Source organism: Myotis daubentonii, chromosome 2 (assembly GCF_963259705.1).
Source record: "Myotis daubentonii chromosome 2, mMyoDau2.1, whole genome shotgun sequence".
Taxonomy (NCBI): Eukaryota; Metazoa; Chordata; class Mammalia; order Chiroptera; family Vespertilionidae; genus Myotis; species Myotis daubentonii.
The window spans coordinates 161689973-161706744 of NC_081841.1; the positions used below are offsets into that span (position 1 = coordinate 161689973).

Below are 16772 nucleotides of genomic sequence, written 5' to 3' on the forward strand. Positions count from 1 at the left end.
AAGAGCTCAAGCAAAATTGGCAATAAAAACACAAATTCAAGTGGGATAAAGGATTTGAACAGATAAGTCTTAACAGAAGTAGTAAGATAAGGATAACGGTGAGATGTTTAAATTCAAAAGTAATTAAAGAAATACAGATTACCTCTTATTAAGATGCTAGTTTTGAAAGGGATTTTAAAACAAAAGATGATCAGCAATGCTGGAGGAGGTCCAGTGAAAGCAGGCACTTATACATACACATTGGTGGTATAACTATAAATTAGAGTAATCTTACAGTAAAACAAATGGGCAAAATGTGTACTATCTTCATTCAACTTGACCAGTAACTCCACTTTAAGAATCTATTCTCTCCTCAAAAAATTAACATAGAAATATATATTTCTGCAGTCCTGGCCAGTGTTGCTCAGTTGGTTGGGCATTATCCCCTGCACTGAAAGGCAACAGGTTCAATTCCCAGTCAGGGTTCAAGCCTGGGTTTCGCTCTCACATCTTAGGCTCCTCTCTCTCTCCCTCTCCCTTTCTTTATCTCTAAAAATTAATAAGAATATTAACTATATATATATATATATACAGACAATAGTGTGGTGAAGGTCTGGGGTTGGGGTAGGGCTAGAAGGGGTCAGTGGAAAGGGAGAGGAGGGAACAAGACATTTGTAATACTTTCAACAATAAAGATTAAAAATATATACATATATTAAGTATATATATATATACAAATAAATGATATCGCTGTTATCAGAGCATTACTAATTGTTAGAAACAATTTATACAATATATATCCCACATGAAAGAAATAGATGAGTTGTAACATATTCATTCTGAGAAATAGTAAACAATCACTAATTTTTTAAAGACAACACAATAAGAAAAACCAAAATATAAAACAATATATACAGAATACAGTAACTACAACACTTTTAAATTTTATTTAGAATGGTTTTAGATTCACAGAAAAGATGCAAAGGTAGTATAGCATTTAAATAGAAGCATGGAACACACTGTCAAATCTAGAGCAAAGGCAGGTGGGAAGAGATCCAAAGTATGCATATGTGCATCACCCATGGACACAGACAGCAGGGTGGTGAAGGCCTGGGGTGGGGGTGGGCTAGAAGGGGCCAATGGAGGGGAAAGGGGGACTTTTCAACAATAAAGATTTTTTAAAATATTTTTATTGATTTCAGAGAGGAAGGCAGAGGGAGAGGGAGAGACAGAAACATCAATGATGAGAATCATTGATTGGCTGCTTCCTGCACACCCCCTGCTGGTGATCAGGCCTCCAACCTGGGCACATGACCAGGAATGAACCGTGACCTCCTGATTCATAGGTGGATGCTCAACCACTAAGCCACACCAGTAGGGCAACAATAAAGATTTTTTTAAATAAAAATAAATAAAATGCTACATGCTTAACCTTAAGTAAAAATACAATTACAATACATACATACATACATACATATATACATACATACATAAAATCCAAACTCAGTTCCTCCTATTGCTAACATCTTCCTTTAGCATGGTACATTTGTCACAATTAATGAACCCGTATCAATATTTCATTACTAACTAAAGTCCATGCTTTGATCATATGTCCTTAGCTTTCCCCAAATGTCCTTCTGTTTTCCTGTTCCAGGATCTCTTCCATACACCACTTTTATATAGTCATGTAAGTCTCCTTAAGCTCCCCTCAGCTGTGATGATTTCTCAGACTCTCCTTGTTGTTGATGACCTTCACAGTTTTGAGGCCCAATCATCTGCCAGTGTGTAGAATGTTCCTTTATTGGGGGTTTTGTGATGCTTTTCTCATGATTAGACTGGGGTGATGAGTTTCAGTGAGGAAGATCACAGAAGCAAAGTGCTAGTTCTAACAACACATTTACCAGAGGGCATTAAAAAAAGAACTAGAACACACTGTTAACAAGAATTTGCTTGGGCAATGAGGTTCTATGAGTAACTCTTTTCTTCTCTCATTTATCTAATTCACGTTTGAAAATATTTCACTAAAACCATTTTTATGACCATAAAAAGAAACACCTAAGGGAAAAGCATGGTGGTTAAAAATGGGACAATAGCATAAATATGTCCATCTACTGTCCCTCCTCCCATGCTCAGCAATGGGGTGGCTACCCTTGTCTACCAGCTGCTGCTCTCCTCCCTGTCACCAGCAGCCGTGCAATTGATCTGACAGCTGTTGAATGACTTTTAGGCACTGGCACATCTATTCAAACTAGGGACAGAGAAGGGCAAACTATCTGGAGAGGCTTCTTTCTTCCTGACATCTTTCTTACATACAGGCCAACAGTGAATACCCTTATAAATACAAAAAGGGAGAATTCAGCTTGTTAAACTCTCACTATATGGAGAGAATTTCATGAACTAGTAGGTGAAAAAACAGAGGTACAAAGCAGTATAAATAGCATGATGCAATTTTTACAAAATAATTTAATAAATTTATCTCCAATAAATCATATATATGCATTTTTAAGTCTAGAAGGTTATACATCACTTGTAATTTCCTAAGGGGAAGGAAAATTTAAAGGAAAGTTGTTTTTCACTTTCTATACTTTATATTATGTAAACTTTACTGTAAACATCTTCTATTAGTATTTAAGATTTTTTTTTAAATAGAAAAGCTTTAAGCCAAAAACTCATTTACTTAAAAAGTTGAATTAAACACTATATACAAAATTAGGCACAGTTCCAAAGAGTGAATCAAATAAAGGAAGTTTCAATACATTTCAAGCATGGCATACCAAGATTACAATTCTTCATTTCCCTTTAAAAGCATAAATGCCATTTTGGGATATTTTGTTCCTTTGCTAATTGAAAATAAAAACAGCCACTTGTAATCCTTGCACATCTCTCCCCCCAGCTATCATTATTGTAAGAGGGATGTTCATGACAAGTACTAACATAGGGCGATAGGTTTCTCAACCATAATTGAATTAGTTCACCCCGGCCTTTGGAACAGCTGCAGTGTCTAAAAGCATCCAACTGTGAGGGTGATGCTACATGCTCCTTTTCTTTTTAACAAGCTGATTTGACACATGTGTCTCAATAGAATCTGTTAAGAAATCCATCCAGGAGTCCAACCCAGAACTGTAACTCTAATCAGGCTCACAGCCACTCCGTACTCCTAATTTTATTTACATTTTATACTTAGTTCCAAAATCACTGGGTATCATCTGGATTTTAAAAATGGCAAAAGTATTCAAATTTCCACCCAACTCAACTTCTCAGAGTCAAAGCCTTGCAGGCCTTTGTTACAACACAAATAAATACGTTGTCTTGAACAGCACATTTTATGCCTCTGTCCTTCATTTCTATCTCAGCACAATTTCATAAAACTAAATGTTGCAAAACACAGAGTACCAAGGAAATGAAACACAGGAAGGGAAGTAATGATGAGGATAAAGGGATCAGCAGGATTTGGCACATCACCAGAGCTGGCCCAAGACAGCCCAGAAGCAGTTTCAGAACACAGGAGAAAGAGCCTTGAGAGAATTCACTTGTGTAAAATATATAGTTCTATTTACCAAGTTTTTATGGTTCCTAGGAGAATAAGAATAGAATAAACAAAACTGATTTATTAGAGAAACAAGCGAGCTTAAGAAAGACCAGGCAGTTTGCCCTCTATCAGACTGAAAGGTCCTGCATGATATGACTTTATCTCATATTATGTGATTTGTTTACCACATGCGGGTCTTGGTTAAAAAAAAAAATCTAAGACCATGGACTTCTGGGACATAGACCCAGAACCTATGTGTCAATTAAGGATCTACCAACACTCACTCAGGTGCATGTGAAACCCAAACAACCTAGATCATCAATACCTAGGATATTAGAAACTTACAATGATGTTAGCATTTTACAAGTTCTTGATACAGTGAGGCAGGTAACATAGCTGAGTAGCTGAACTAAGACTTCAGCAGTTTCTGATCTGCATGTGTAAGGAAGGAAAACACTTTTCCAGATGCCCTTTATGTCAACACTGGTAAGTGGGTACTAAATATAAATTCTATGTCACTTTTAGTTAATTGACTAATATTTAGCTGGGTGTTAATTAATGCTTTAGCCCAGGGGTCCTCAAACTACGGCCCATGGGCCACATGCAAATACAAATATTGTATTTGTTCCCTTTTTGTTTTTTTACTTCAAAATAAGATATGTGCAGTGTGCATAGGAATTTGTTCATAGTTTTTTTTTAAACTATAGTCCGGCCCTCCAACGGTCTGAGGGACAGTGAACTGGCCCCCAGTTTAAAAAGTTTGAGGACCCCTGCTTTAGCCTATGCTAGATTCTGGATTTAGAAGGATTAATACACCACAGGCTCTTCCCTAAGCTCCAGAAGGCTATCCTCTGTTTTAGTCAGACCAATTCCTTCCAAATCTCTTCCTCAAGTATGTCTGAAAGACTATACTTTTGAATTCCAGAAAGATGGAAGCAGCAATGGACACACATTAAAAGAGAACGACCAGAACCCATGGACAATGCCACAACAAAATTAGGTGAGAAAGTACCCTGAAGAATTCCAAAATACAAATGTTTTGGTACAAATGACATATACCTACAAGACCCGCACATTCCCTGTACCTCTGCGGGAAGAAAGAAAGGGAAGCAATAGGGTGACTGAGGGGCCAGGGCAGCCATCAGGTCCTCACTGAAAGCCTGGCTGGCCAATTGGAGAGCAGCAGCTGAACTGGAAGGCTTCTGTCTACTCCAATACCAATACCAGGCGAGTGGGATGGGCCCACAAACACTCTGGAAACTGCTCCCCCAAGACTCGTATTCAAGACTAGAGGCCCAATACACGAAATTCATGCAATAGTAGGCCTTCGCAGCCCTGGCTGCCTCAGCAGCCCTCACAGACTTGGCATTGTCCAGAAGATGGTCAGGACAGTCATCCCGCAGTTCAGCAGTTCGGTTGATTTGCATATTACAGTTTTATTATTATAGATAGGTACTCACAACGATAAGAAACTGCTGGACACAGAAGCAAACTTGAGCAGAACAGGTAAAATAGAGAAAAAATAAACAGACGGATCAGATCAAAGAGAAAGAGGGAACAAACTAGGAAATATCAGAAAATAAACTACCATATCTTTAACAGCTTTATGAGCATATCACATACAAACCATAAATATGCCTTTTAAAGCATACAACTCACTGGTGTTTACTATATTTATAAATTTGTGCAACCAGCACCATTACCCAAAATTAGAACATTTTCAATACCCCAAAAAGAAACTTATATCTATTACCAGTCACATCTCTATACCCTTGTCCTTCCCCGACTCCTCCAGTCCTGGAAACCTATTTTATCCCTATATAGATTTGATTATTTTGCACATTTTATGTAAATAATGTCATATAACATGCGATCTTTTGTGACTGACTTCTTTAATTTAGCACTTTTGGAAGTTCATCTCTGCTGTAGTATGATTAATAATTCAAAAACTCATTCCTTTTTACTGTAAAACTAGAGGCCCCGTACACGAAATTCATGCACTCAGAGCGGCAGGGGGGAGAGTGTCCCTCAGCCCGGCCTGCGCCCTCTCACAGTCTTGGAGCCCTCAGGGGATGTCTGACTGACGGCTTAGGCCCGCTCCCCTTGGGAAGGCAGGAGAGGCTCCCGCCACTGCCACTGTGCTCACCAGCTGTGAGCCCAGCTTCTGGCTAAGCTGCACTCCCCCTGTGGGAGTGCACTGACCACCAGGGGAAGCTCCTGCATTAAGCACCTGCCCCCTGGTGGTCAGTGTGTGTCATAGTGACCACTCATTCTGCCATTCAGTCAATTTGCATATTAGCCTTTTATTATATAGGAGGATAATTATGCCATTGTGTGGATATACCACTTTTGTTTATCCATTCATCACTTAAGGGACATTCAGGATGTTTTCATTTTAGGCTATTATGAATAATGCTGCTAGGAACATTCATGTACCAGTTTTGCATGCAGTTATGTTTTCATTTCATTTCTCTTGAATATATACCTAGGAGTGGAATTGCTGAGTCATATGGCAACTATGACCTTTTGAGGAACCACCCAACTGTTTGCCATAGTGGCTGCACCATTTTCAATCCCACCAACTGTGTATGAGGACTCCAAGTCTTCCACTTCTTTGTCAACACTTGTTATTATCTGCCTTTTTTATTATAGCTGTTCTGGTGGGTGTCAAGTAGTGTCTCATGATTCTGATTTGCATTTCTTTAATGGCAAATGATGTTGAACATTTTTAATGTGCTTATTAGATATTTGCATATCTCCTTTGGAAAAATGTCATTCTAATACTTTGGAGTATTTGTCTTTGTAACTGAGTTGTAATAATTCTTTATATATTCTGGTTATAAGTCCCTTTAGATATGATTTGTAACTATTTTCTCTCATTCTATAAAATGTCCTTTCACTTTTTTTTTTTTTTAATCCTCACCCAAGAATATTTTTCCATTGATTTTTAGAGACAGTGTAAGGGAGAAGGAAATAGAGATAGAGAGAGAGAGAAACATTGGTGTGAGAGAGACACATCAATTGGCTGCCTCCCACATGCACTCCAACCAGGGCTGGGGATCAAGCCTGCAACTAAGGTATAAACCCTTGACTGGAATCGAACCAGGGACGCTTTAGTCCGCAGGCCGGCACTCTATCCACTGAACCAAACCAGTTAGGGTTCCCTTCACTTCTTGATTGTAAAAGCACACAAATTTTTCATTTTGATTAAGTCTAACTTTTCTTTTTTTCTTTTTTTAAATATATTTTATTGATCTTTTTATCTTTAATTTCTTTATTGGTTAAGGTATTACAAATGTGTCCTTGAAGTCTAACTTTTCAATATTCTCTTTTGACCTTTGTGATTTGAAAGTCATATCTAAAAATCATTTACTAATCCAGTCATAAAGATTCACTCCTTCTAATAGTTTTACAGCTTTAACTCTTACGTTTAGACCTATGCTTCACTTGAAGTTTATTTTTTGTGTATGGTATTAAATAGGTAGCATCTACACTCATCCTTTTGCAAATGGTTATACTATTGTCCCAAATCATTTGTTGAAAAGATAATTATTCCCCCATTGAACTGTCTTCTACCATTGAAGTGTCATTGAACACTTGTCTATAGTCAACTGGCCATAAATGTAAAGTTTTATTTCTTTACTCTGAATTCTGTTCTCTTTATGTGAGTATTATACTGACTTGACTACAGCAGCTTTGTAGTACATTTTGAAATCAGGAAGTATGAGTCCTCCAACTTTGCACTTTTCAAGATTGTTTTCAGATTTCTGGATCCCTTCCCTTTCCACATAAATTTTAGGATCAGATTGCCAATTTCTGCAAAAAAGCCAGATGGAATTCTGATTGGGATTGCATTGTTGTATGTAGATCCACTTGACAATGCCATTTTAACAATAGTAATTCTTCTAATCCATGAATATAGATGACTTTCCATTTATTAGACTTTCTTTATTGCTTTTCAGTGACATTTTATAGTTTTTAGTGTACAAGTCTTACACTTCTTTTGTGCAACTTATCCTTAAATATTTTGTTCTTTTTGATGCTGTTGTAAATTTAATTGTTTTAACATAATTTTGGGCATGTTTATTACAAATATATAAATGTGTGTGGACATAATTATACTCTTATGTGTGTGTATTTTTAAGCTAGAAAAATACATACCAGAATTTTACCAATGTTCTAAGTATAGTGATGGTTAGTTATGGGCAATTATTTTTCTCTTTGCCCACTTTAAATTTTTTCTATAATAAATATGTACTTTTTTTTCAAATCTTAAATTTTTTATTAATGTTTAAATAGTGTGTTTTCACTTCTGTCAAGAAGTTGATCAACTGCTTTAATTTAATGACTGGGTTCACAATTATTTTGTAATTCCATATCAGTTGTCTTAGCAAACATTCAATTCTTTTCCAATGTGGATTTATTTTAACATACTCATTAGGATTTTTCTCCCTTTTAATATACTCTGGTTAATAGATAATTTAAAGTATCTGGGCTCCTCTTGAATTTTTTCAAATTGGGTTAATTCACTTAAGTTTGAAGTGCACAGTATGATTCAGATTGATCCTTGGAGAAGTTTCAGAACAGAACAAACAAAATCCTAGACACAATTTTATGGAACAAAAACACAAATCTCCTTAACAGATTAACATTTTGCTGCCAACAAGCACCTTCAAAGATTTGGTGAATGTTGTCTGCAATCCCAGCTTCTTTTTAGACATTTATATAATATCAATTGATAAATTATGCAAACCTTTTTCTATATAGCTACAAAAGTTCCTCCTAAACTTAGGATGTTAAGATAGTAGTGTCACTTTATACTTGACCTGCTATCACCTCTTGAGAAAATAAATCTGAATGCAAAACTTTTAAATGTTCTGATCCATTTCACGGAAGTTATAAAGCATTTAGTTAACGTCAGGAGTTTTACATACGTTCACCAAATTCATATTTGTTTATTTTACCCTGACTTCCCATAGCCCTAAAACTCAGCTATTTATTTAGTACAAAGGAAGTAACAACACTCTCAGAAAATTGTCGTGAGGTTTAAATAAGCTGTCATATACAAAGCTCTTACCACAGTGCATGCACCTGATAATCCCTCAGTAGATGCTGGCTCTAGTTAGTAATATTTAAATATTTTTTCAAAGCTTTTCTATATTATGCCTATCTCCCCCTTTCATACTAAAGGTCCCTATGCTTTCAGTCTGTCCTTCTATGGTCTGCCTAAACAACACCCCCCCATAATGCATAATTTAAGTGTGGACACACCTCAGTATACTATACACATGATAATCTCCTTCTCCTCAGCTGACCCTTGAATATTGAAACCCATAATCCTAGTGAGTTATGCCCCAAATAAAGTAGGAGCCAATGAAGACTAGATGTCAAAACTATAAATAAACTCTACATGTGCTATATTTACTTAAGAAGATGGTTCATGGCACATGGCTCCGAAGAATGCTGCTACGTGATGTGCAAATCTAGAGTTGGTTACCAAACTATTAAACACCTGTCTTTTTTTTTTCTCAGAGATAGTACATGAAAATTAAAAGTGAAAGTAGCCCTAGTGGGTTTGGCTCAGTGGATAGAGTGTTGGCCCACAGACTGAAGGGTCCTGGGTTCGATTCTGGTCAAGGACACATACTTTGGTTACAGGCTCAGTCCCTAGCCCCTTTTGGGGGCATGTGCAGGAAGCAACCAATTGATATGTCTCTCTCTCTGTGTCTCTCCCCCTCCTTTCCACTCTCTCTAAACTTCAATGGGAAAATATCCTCAGGTGAGGACTATGCAAAAAAAAAAAAAAAAAAGTGAAAATAACTATCTTAGAAATACCAAAGGGGAAAATGTACACCCTACATTCTAAGTATAGTGAAAAATATTTCAACCCATGTCAAATGCCAGATGCTTCACACAAACCATAGATCCAAGAGGCAAAAGCTGTATCAGATGAAGACAAAGCCACCCTCACATTGTGCCACAGATTTTACAACAAATGACTTAAATGATTCTCTTCTCCAAACCTGTTCCTTTGCTTTACAGAGCTTTAAAGGCAAGCATGTGGTAAATATGGCAATAATGCAATTTCTAATGCCAATAATTACAGTGAAATAAAATACACAATACCAAAAAAATAAAATAATATACACTGTACTATTCTTTCCATCTTTTCAATGTAATATAATGAAATAGAGCTAGGTACCACTTAGTATGAAGCAGGAGATCTTATGTAAAATCCAATTAATAGTATAAATATTATCTATAATAATAAAAGCATAATATGCTAATTAGACCAGACAGCTGAACGACCTTGCAGACAACCACGCTATGACACCCACTGGCGCCAGGCCAGCCAAGGCGGGTGCGATGCTATTGGTCGAGGGCCTGGCCATTGCTCCATGATCGCCCTGCAGAGGGAAGCCCAGGCCACCAACCAGTCGGCTGCGGCAGGTGGGCAGGGCCTACCTTTTTGGGGTGATCGATCGTGGGGCTCCTGGACTATGAGAGGGCACAGGCTGGGCTGGGAGGACACCCCTCCAGTGCACAAATTTTGTGCACCGGGTCTCTAGTAATTGATATAATTATACACAAACTATAATATATCAATAAAGGCCTCTACTCCATAAGGCCCTTAGGATCCCTCTCCAACTCACAAACGCTTCTCTCAAAAGGCCTCAGTGGCAGGAACCACTTGGCCAAAGGGTTTTAATAGAACAATGCTGAAACTGTTATTTGAAGCTAGAGTAACAGCCCTATTTATTAAGTCAGTTAATCACAGAAAGTTTATAGAGTCTTTTAGTCTTTTAAGACTGTTAGGGATCAAAAAGGACTACCTTGCCCGCAGACATGGCTCAGTGGTTGAGCGTTGGCCTATATTCCCGGTCAGGGCATCATTAATGTTTCTATCTTTCTCTCCCTCTCCCTTCCTTTCTGAAATCAATGAAAACATATTTTAGAAAAGCACTATCTGCATTTGCAATATTAACTCTATTTTATCCTATAAATTTTCATAAGGCTAAGCACGAATCAATCAGCTTGCCTGGATGTATTCTCTGGTTTTGACATAAAATAAGGAGGATTCTAGGCTTTGGCCCATGGAAAGTCCTGAATGAGTTCTGGATGATGCCACAAAAACAGCTGACATTCTTAGAAGTCTCAATAAAGAGCACATAAATCTCCTACGTACAAAAACCTAGGGCTGGCAGAGGGAGAGTTCTCACAAAGCAAAATAAAAGGTAACCTGCCTACAAAACTGGACTGTGAAGCCCAGACAATATCCTACCAGCACGAGGAGCCATCCATTAAGAGTTCTGTACTATGATAAAATGAATGGCAGTACTTTAGGAACATTAATCTAACCATGAGTTAGGTCAATCAAAGGCATGTGTGCACATGCGCACGTTTGCTTCCTGTGCAGGAAGGGTGTAGAGGGGTGTGGAAGGTGAGTGTGGCCTGGTAGGAGTAGGAGTGTAGTATGTGTGTGTCGGGGAACACAAAACAAAAGAAGGTAGACCAATTAGGATGCTGTGTCAATAATTCAGATAAGAGGTGTTCAAGCTTTAAACCAAGGACTTGGAAGTGGAAAGAAGAAATGCATTCAAAGTCAACAATGTAAAGATTTTTTTAATACAGAAGTAGAAAGGAAAAGAAATCAAAGGTAAAATATGAGGTTTGGGGCTAGGTCACTGGATTATTGCCATAAACTGAAAAGAGGATGTCAAGAGAAATAGCTAAGACTTAAAAAGTTGAATTCATTTTAGACATACTGAGTTTGGAGTGACATAAGACATCCAATCGCAGCCAGCCCTGGTGGCAGGTATGGTGGAAAAAGTCCCAATGACACTAGAAAAAGTATTGGATAAAATTTCCCTGACGTGTGATTAAGTTATCCTCAAAAATATGTTTATTAAGCCATTTTTTACATAGGCATACCTATTCAGAGTACTTCTAATCTCAGCATTGTTTACTGTAGGGTTAAACTGTGCTTGTGAACACATAAATATTAAATAACAGACCACCAAATGCAGTTCTGGCGAACAGTGACAAAGTATCACATTATTTGGCTTTGAGTATTTTTCTTACATTAATTGGCTTCTTTTCTTCGCAATTATTCTGGGAGGAAGACCACATTGTTTGGATCAAGGATATAAAGGCTGGGCTAGAGAAAGAGGAAAATTTCTTAGGTTAAAAAGTTTTACTTGATTGCTTCCTGATATTTTATGGTTTTATACAAAACCACCTGAACCAAAAAGTCTTAACTTTTAATTCACGTTATTTCTGGCAGCAATGTGACACACTCCATCAGGGACTGAAGAAAACAGCAGCTCACGTTAAATATCAAGTTCCTCCTTAATCATTTTAAAGAAAAGCATAACTACTTCCTTTTTTATTTATAACTGAAATTAGGAAGCATATTGCTTGTAGAAAGCAAACTCATGAAGAAGCTTAACAAACACTAAGAACAAAATCTTGATCCAGAAACCAAAATGGCTACTCTTTGAAATAAATACTGTGGCATTCTTTCCTGTATTATCTCATACCGTAGGAAGTACAATTTGTACAAATAAAAAGTAATCGCTGGCTCATTAGTAGTGATAAAGGCACCATACTACAGTAAAAGTTTGACCATAGGGGAAACTGGGCAAGTGTGCAGGAACTCTCCATGCTATCTTTGTAACTTTTCCATAAATTTAAAACTACCTTAAAATAAAAAGGTTATGTTGGGGAAGGGCGGGAGAGGAATCACTGTACTTCTTTTTACTTAAAGATCACGTTTTGCTTAATATTATAAACCTAGCATTTGTTCAATAAATATGCATTGAACAAATGGGTGCTCAGCTCTATATCATTTGCAAAGATAGCTGAGACCTGATGACAAAGAACCCACTTCTCTCTAACTTCCAAGCTCCCACAGCCAAGGAACTTAACATCCAGGAGAGAAAAAATAAGACTCGGGACGCTGTAAGAGCAATACACAAAAGACACAAAGCAATGTCTTTCCCTTCGTGAGCCCCTAGAAACCTACTCTGTCAGGCTACATCTTCCTCTGACCCGGGATTAAATCTAAAACAGGCCCAAATTGTGTGCCAGGTATTGGATAATAAAAAAGTCCCTAAAAATAGCCTCAGTTCAGTAATTAAATACCCAGTCCATGTAAAAGCCAAAGTCTGGACTTCATTCAAAGTTCAGCATTGCCTCCCCTTGCTCGGCCTGCTGCAGGCACAGAGCCTGCAGTGTGTCTGGGGCAGGAGGGCAGGCTCACTTTCCCTCTCCCCTTAGACAGCAGATCTCCCCAGCCTCCTAATAACTGATGGGCAGTCATAACTGCCCTGCAAATATCTGGTTGGTTTGCTGTGCAGATGATCAAAGCTGACTGCTCATCCTTGACAAGCATGAATGCACCTTCTCTGGACGGTCGCTTACAATGTCACAGAACACCTCCTGCAGGGGGAAACAGTTCCTCCCCATCCACATCCTCTCCTCTGTCACTGGCTGTATCAGCCAGCTCCTTCCCTTTAGATTTCTCTGGCATGACTAACACACGGTCCCCTTGCTCCCCAAGCTCCAGGGCACACATATGAGGCTCTCTTTGCCACCTTCTCACTGGGATGGGGGGTTGACGGCACACTACCTTCATCATCTCCTATTTCCAAATCTCTTGTCAGCCTCAGCAGCCCACTGACAGGCTGGAGGTGGGTGCTGAGCTGGCATCCCCAAACCTCGTTCCTCACTCTGCCCAGAGCAAGTCCTGCTTAGGAGGTGCGGCACTGTGCTTTGGACCACGAGAGTGATGGGCACTGAGGACCTCAGCTCAAACAGAATCCCATTTTATTATCCTCCTGACACTGCAACACAGATAGAAAATAAGAGCCATAAAAATAAAAACACCGTGTAGTTTCAGAATAGGACGCTGCTTCTGGCTCAGGGGATGGGGACGGGCTGGATCAAAGGCCTGTCTTGGGCCAGACCTTAAACTTGCGGAGCACAGGAGTGGAGATGAGGCAGATACAGCCTCCTTCAGACCTCCTCTGTGGCTTCTTCCTTCAGATAGTAGGAATTAATATATGAATATCTATTTTAACTGGCAGTTTTTATTCTTATTTCAGTGGTTTGTGAGCTACCAACCCTGGTAAATAAATGCCCCAGGTGGCTTCTTGTTTTGTTCCCCTTTCCAACTTGCTGACAGATAAGCTCAGAAATCAGCTAGACCTAGGTTCAAAAATTGTCAATTACGAGTTATGTGACCTTGAGTAAGTCACATTATCTCTTCCACATCTGTCAATGTGATAACACTGACAACATCATAGGCTGGTGCCAAAATTAAATAAGCATATGTATAAATCATAGTATATGGAATATAATGAAATGCCTATAAATGTTGACTACTATATTTTTATTATTGCTATCATCATCAGTATTGTTAAAAAATACTAAAAATTATATTTCTCCTGGAATCATAAAATGTTAGACTTGACAAAGACGGACTTATAAATCATTTAGTAAAATTCATTTTAATTAATTTCCCAATTTTTAATTCAATCAGAGTTTGAGTGATAGATAGCTTTTGTCACTGTCAACACTTAGTCCCAACATGTAGTATTTAGAACACCAGAGTGTTTATCCATAGTCTATTCGGAAGTCAGAATGTTACGAAAAATTGTAATGAAAGGTGTGGATAAACCAATCTAAATAAGAATCCAGATGGAGAGACAATTACTTCTCAGGCCAGAAGGGGATGAATCTGGGACAGTTACATGGATCAAGTGGCATCTGAGTTGGGCCCTGGAGGTAAGTAGGAATCTGCCAAGTGAACAAAGGGAGAAGAGAATCCTAGCAAAAAAGAAAAAGAAAAAGAAATTAAAGACATACATTTAGCTATTAGGTCAAACCTTATTGTTAATTAATCTAAGATGTGGCCTTTAAATCTTTCTCAAATATCTATTTTACCAGTTATAAATTAAGTAATGGGGATGTATTACAGCATGGTGACTAGAGTTAATACTACAATATTGCATATTTTAAAGTTGTAAGGGACTAGATCTTAAATATTCTCTTCACACACAAAAAAATCTGGAGAAGCCACAGTTCAGTCACCAACAAATAGCTTTTTGTGCGCACCCAGGAGCTGCACATCCTCGAGGTGACCGGCCAGGAGACTGTGGCCAGATCAAGGCTCATGTAGCCTCGCTGGAGGGCCTCACTCCAGATCAAGTCGTGCTCTTGGCAGGCACGCTCCTAGAGGGTGAGGCTGCCCTGGGCCGGGTGGGGTGGAGTTTCTGTCCACTCTGGAAGTAGCCGGACACATGCTCAGAGGTCAAGTCCATGGTGCCCTGGCCCATGCTGGAAAAGTAAGAGGTCAGATCCCCACGATGGCCAAAAAGGAGAAAAAGAAGAAGACTGGTTGGGCCAAGCAGCAGATGCAATACAACAGACAGTTTCGTCAACGTTGTGCCCACCTTTGGCAACAAGAAGGGCCCTAATGCCAACCCTTAAGTACTTTGTAATCCTGGCTCTCTCTAATAAAGCCACACAGCCCAGTCCAAAAAAAAATATCCGTAACTATGTATGGTGATGGACGTTAAGTTGACTTATGGTGGTGATCACTTTACAATATATACAAATATCGAATCATTGTGTTGGCCACCTGAAACAAATATAATGTTATATGTCTATACTTCAATAAAAATTGGATTAATTAATTAAATTTAATAAAATACTTGCTTTCTAAGTATTTACTTGACGGCATTTCAAGCAATGTTAAATTAGATGAAAAATATAGATAACATGAATACACAGTCCTACATAAATGTTCATAATCTAACTATTATAATTTGGATACTCTAATTATAAATAACTCAAGGCACTTTTACAGTAATTCAAATTTGAATATGACCTTTACTTAAGCAGCCCCTTTACTATGCAGCTGATTTTACAATTCCCTCAGATAATTGCTTAAGAAAGTTTCGCTGGAGCTTATTTTGCTAGTCAAGTGCTGTGGAAATCTAAGGGGTGATTTTAAGCAATCATCTGGCCTCTTTACCACTCTGTCCTCTTCCCATTCCAATGCTGGAGGAGGGAGAAAGAAAAAGTTGACGTTTCATTCAACATTCCCACATTCTTTTGCTTGGATTGCTACATAAAAAAAAAAAAAAAAAAAAAAAAAAAAAAAAAAGTGTGTATCTAGTTAAGATCACAGATTTTACCAACTTTTTAGATTTACTAGTCTATTACCAGCTTTAAGAAAATATGGACTAAAAGAAGGCAAGTGTCTTAGTTCAGATTAAGCACACCTCAAAGTTATATGAACAAGCTATTAAAATAATGTTAAATGAGAAAAAAGATCTTCCAAATATTCTAATAGATGTATTTCTTAAATTGCAATAGGAAATGAATGAGAACCACCACATGGTAGTAAAGGGTTTATCACAATTTTATAATCTTTCAAAGATGAGACAGAAGCAGGCAGCTAACTGTGGTCTTCCAGCCGTGGCCACCTTATGTGTGCTGGTACATTTGGGCCTCACAAACTTTATTAAATCTAAAAACTCTCTACGAAGTGCTTCTTATGTGTATGGTACCATGCTACATGCTATAGGGAATATAAAATAAGTTATATGATACAGCAGCTCTCCTGGGGGGAGGGGGAGAGATTCATACATACGGCCACAGAATATCAATATGATAAACCCTAAAAAACACTATGCCACTAGCACTGATTACAGTTTCTGGAAGGATCAGAAGACCTCATGCAGGAAGAGGCATAAGAGCTAGATTTTGAAAGAAAAGCAGGATTTCACTGGGCAGGATTGGGGAGAACACTACATGAACAAATGCAAAGAAGGAGGAGAGAGAAGAATGTACTTGAAGAATCCAAGTTACACATTTTGGCAGAGACAGAATAGGCCAAAGAGCCTCGGTCTGAGAAATTCCTCCGTGGCAAACTAAGAAGTTAATGCCAAAAGCTTCCGGAAAGGGGTGGGAGGTGAGCCCTGGGCAGGGCAGTGGAAACAGGAATGGAAAAGAGACTTCTCTTATTTGAGAGACACTTGACCCCAGAGAAGTTGAGATGAATGAGGACCGCCACTACTCATCAGCTGCAGCTAGCCTTCTAACTCCACGGCCTTGCAAATTCAGAGAGCCGTAGAAGTACTCAAATTGATGTTAATTTATTATGTTCATACGCATGGAGTCAGCATTAGTTTTAGATCTTAAAAAGTATGATTTTTTTTTAGAGTGCTACTTTTAATAAATAATCAACAAAATG

At 38.2% G+C, this 16772-nt stretch overlaps 1 protein-coding gene and 1 pseudogene across 4 annotated transcripts in view; one reads left to right on the plus strand and one right to left on the minus strand.

Moving 5' to 3' along the window:
* The window catches only part of TBC1D4 (TBC1 domain family member 4), a 212674-nt gene that overhangs the window by 121958 nt on the left and 73944 nt on the right, over positions 1-16772 (minus strand). The gene's annotated exons all lie outside the window — the stretch shown is intronic.
* LOC132225911 (ubiquitin-like FUBI-ribosomal protein eS30 fusion protein) lies at positions 14210-15001 on the plus strand (annotated as a pseudogene).